The sequence below is a fragment of the Petaurus breviceps genome, unplaced genomic scaffold, assembly GCF_028583685.1.
Source record: "Petaurus breviceps papuanus isolate PSGF00001 unplaced genomic scaffold, PetGlider_PUasm1.0 90825, whole genome shotgun sequence".
Classification (NCBI taxonomy): Eukaryota; Metazoa; Chordata; class Mammalia; order Diprotodontia; family Petauridae; genus Petaurus; species Petaurus breviceps.
In genome coordinates, this window is record NW_027187353.1 from 19,619,959 (window position 1) to 19,623,963 (window position 4,005).

The window sequence follows — 4,005 nt, forward strand, 5'->3', positions numbered from 1 at the left end:
TCTCTCTGTCTCTGTCTCTGTCTCTGTCTCTGTCTCTGTCTCTCTCTCTCTCTCTCTCTCTCTCTCTCTCTCTCTCTCTGTCTCTGTCTCTCTCTCTCTCTGTCTCTCTCTCTCTCTCTCTCTCTCTCTCTCTCTCTCTCTCTCTCTCTCTCTCTCTCTCTCTCTCTCTCTCTCTCTCTCTCTCTCTCTCTCTCTTTCTCTCTCTCTCAGCCCATAGGCATCACCAGACTGACAAAAAGGGTCCATGGCACAAAGAGCGTTAAGAATCTCTGGACTGGATCATCATTAAGGTTCCTTTCAACCACAAATCTATGATCCCATAATCCATTTAACTTGAGTTGCTCTTAAATAACAACAGTTATTAAACCCTGTCTTGTTATTATGCCCTCCCCCCCACACACACTAATGCTCACTTCCCGCTTGCAGAATCCTCTTCTCTCTCCCTCAATTTTTTGCTGGAGTATTTCATCTATTTTTTCTTTAGTGTTTATATATCTTTAGTTTTTTATGTTTATATTAAGGTTTGCAATATGAACTACAAATATTATCTCATTTGATCCTCTCAACAACCTTGGCAAGTAGGTGTTATTATCCTAATTTTACAGATGGGGAACCTGAGAGAGATAGCAGTTACAATAACTTTCTTTCCCAGTGTCACAGAACTAGAAGAGGGGGGTGGGATTTAAACTCAGAGATTCCTGACACTGGGTCCAATGGTCTATCCTCTGTGTCACTCTTTCCCATATTGCCCTCTCCCTTTTAAATTATGCTAATTGGTATTCATGTTCTATCTCCACAAAGTCTGAGGAGGGAGACAATGGGGAATCCTATTAGATTGTAAGCCCTTTGAGGACAGGGACTGTGGTATTTTTAAATTTCTATCTCCCTAGTACCCAGAACAATGTGTGGCCCTGAAGCTAGCTATGTAAACCTCTGAATCTTTTCTTGTTCAGATGAAGCATCTTCAGTCAGTCCTTACAGGGCACAGGCTCAGTCCCCTCCCCATCATGTAGATTCTCTTCAGGTTGTCAATATCTGACCTAAAATGTGGAGCCTGCAATTGATCATAATCAATGCTCCAGAGATGGTATTCTCATGGCATGAAGCAGTAAGCTGCTCATTTCCTGGCTCTGGACATTGTATATCTCTTAATGTAGCCAAGAGAGCATGACTTTTCTGAGGGTTACATTATACTGATGACTCATAACGGGTTTGAAGTTCACTAACCACTCCACCTCCTGACCCTTTTCAGATGAGTAGTTTTTCTCTAGACAGATCTCCGCCACCTTGGACATCATGAGGTTGACTTTTTGATGCTCTGTAAATGTATGGATTGATTGGGAGGTCAATAACTTCAACCTCTGCCTTTGGGAGGAGATTTTACTGAAATGGCCTGGATGTAGCCTAGTGACTGATTTCACATGCTGTCATTACCATTCCCATCTTGAATCAAGAAAGAAGGGAGCTCAGAAGCCAGACAGTCATCAGCAGAAGCAGGATCCTGACTACCTTCCTTCCCCTTACAATACCCTTCTCCCTAATCCTGGGTGAGATATTATAATGGGAGACAACCTCCCACCAAAAAAGCATAGAATTGAGAATTAGAAGCCCTGGGTCCTAATCTTCATTTCCCTTCCTCTTTATGGCCTCAGTTTACTCATTTCTTAAATGGGTATAGTAAGCCCACTCACATGCACAGGAGAACTCAACAGAAGTTGGGGTGGCTGAATGAAATGATGCACTGCCAGAGAGCCACCTCCAGGCCCCTCTCATCCAGGGCTGACTTTCTCAGAGAAGTAAGAATTCTAGATGCAGCAAACAAACCATCATCTCCCCCTGCTGATTATTAGAGCAATTAGCATTCACTCAGCCTCCAGCAGCTTTGTCAAATACCACTGATATCAAGCCTACAAGCACCAAGAATGGGTAAAGGAAGGAGGACAACATTGATACAGTGTTCTCCCTTTCCTCATTCCTTCTTTGGATCTTCCTCAATTTCCTCTCTGCCAGGGACTCCTGGAACCCATCCCCAGCCAGGTTTCTGGAACAAATGAGCCCCAAGTCCCTGCTTCCCATCTCTATAGGGGAAAGAAAGGCAGTCAACAGATGTCTTCCAAACCACAGAGTGTTGGGACTGGAAGGGATCATACTTAGATCATGGGATGTCAGAGAGCATGGAAGGACCCTAGAACATGAAATATGATAGCTGGGGGGCATAGATTTAGAGTATTAGATATGGAAGGGGCTTTAGAGCCTAGAATGTCAGAGCTAGAAGGAATCTGACAATAAGGAACATAGAATTTTCAAGCTAGGAGGTAACTTGCAGGGCTTCTTGTCAAACCCCCTCATTTTACAAGAAACCAATCATTCAGTCCAGAAGCATTAAGTATATGTGCCAGATACTGGGAACACAAAGGCAAAAACATCATCCTTGGTCCTCAAAGAGCTTCCTGTCTGATGACTTGTCCAAGGTTACAGAGCACATTGGTGGCAGAGCCAGGAATAGAAATGATAACAATGATAATTATTATTATCATCATTTATATAGCACTTTAAGGTTTGCAAAGCACCATATATATGTGTGCATGCATGTGGGGGGTATATATACATATACATACAGTCTCACTTGATCCTTACAATAACCTTGTGAGGTAGGCTATCATTATCCCCATTTAACAAATGAGGAAAATGGAGCACAGAGAGATGAAATGACTTGTCCAGGGTCACATAGCTAGGAAATAATGGAGGTGGGATTTTAACCCAGGTCTTCCTGACTCTGAGTCTCATGCTATCAATTGTTCTTCCTAGTTGCCTGATGTGCAACAAAGGACAAAAGTGGAACCCAAGTCTTCTAATGCTTGGTGTATATTGTGTCCAGACGGGTCTATTTTCTTGTCCTTGAGTCTAGGGTGCCTTGGGTCCTTAGTGTCATAGATCTAGAATGAGGAGTTTTTAAAAATCATCCAGTGAAGTTCCCTCAATTCATTGATGAGAATATATAGGACTATAGAAAATTACCAAGAGGATTTATCCTAAGCAATATGGCTAGGAACTAGGAAAGTCAGGATTCAAACCTAAATCCTGCGGCTCCAAATACAGGTCTACGCTAAAATGTCTTGTGTTTGCTGGACAGATGAAGCCACAGAGAGCCAGGGAAATGGAAACATAAAGAGAGCAGGGACCTACCGTGTCTCTTGGCCTTTTCTTAGCTGGGTGCAGAGGCTCCAGCACTCCCCAGGGTGCTGCTGCTGAGAGGCTCCAGGAAGAACTGGGGTGGGGATGCCCGAGAGAAACTACAGTCTAGATGTGTGCTGGGGCTCCCAGTGAAGAGGACTCTGGAGCTGAGCAGAGCTCAAGGGAACTGGAGTAGGTGAATCCTGGGGGGAGGAATGAGAGAGAGAGAGAGTAAGTGGTAGGGGGAGGAGGAGAGAATTAGGACTCTTGAGGAAAAGGAAAAGTCTATAAGCATTTATTAAGCACCTATGATGTGCCAGATCCTGTACTAAGAACTGAGGGTTAAAATAAGGACCAAAAATCCAGACCTTGCCCTCAAGTAGCTTAGAATTTAATAGGGACACAAAGATTCAAACAACCATGTACAGACAAGGTGAATGGGGGACAATTCTAGAGGAAAGGCACTATGGGCAATCGGGAGAATCAGGGTTGCGGAAGAAAGGAGTCAGCATCACTAGCCCACAACAAAATTCAGGTGATGCACTTTTCAGTCAGTGGTCTCTACTCCTTTCTACCCTATAAGGCATTGTACTAAAATGAACACAGAATGACAAACAAAATACTTTGGTTCTGTTTTTGCCTCTACTGCATACTATTCATGTGATCTTAACACAGGCATTTAGTCTCTCTAGGACTCAATTTCTTCCTTTGTAAAAATGAGGGCATTGGACTAAATGACCTAAGATGCCTTCTCACTCTTAATCTTGATGATCTTAAAATGCTTTGAGGTTGGTAAAGTCTTTTTGTCACAAACAGCCCTCTGAGTTAGGC

The 4,005-nt window shown here is 43.2% G+C and overlaps 1 protein-coding gene across 1 annotated transcript in view; it reads right to left on the reverse strand.

The window, feature by feature from the left end:
- The window catches only part of LINGO1 (leucine rich repeat and Ig domain containing 1), a 206,978-nt gene extending 203,607 nt beyond the window's left edge, over window positions 1-3,371 (reverse strand). The window contains exon 1 of the mRNA XM_069071554.1: window positions 3,187-3,371. The gene's annotated coding sequence lies outside the window, so the exon portion shown is untranslated. The remainder of the gene's footprint in view (window positions 1-3,186) is intronic.
- Between the last annotated feature and the right edge of the window lie 634 nt (window positions 3,372-4,005).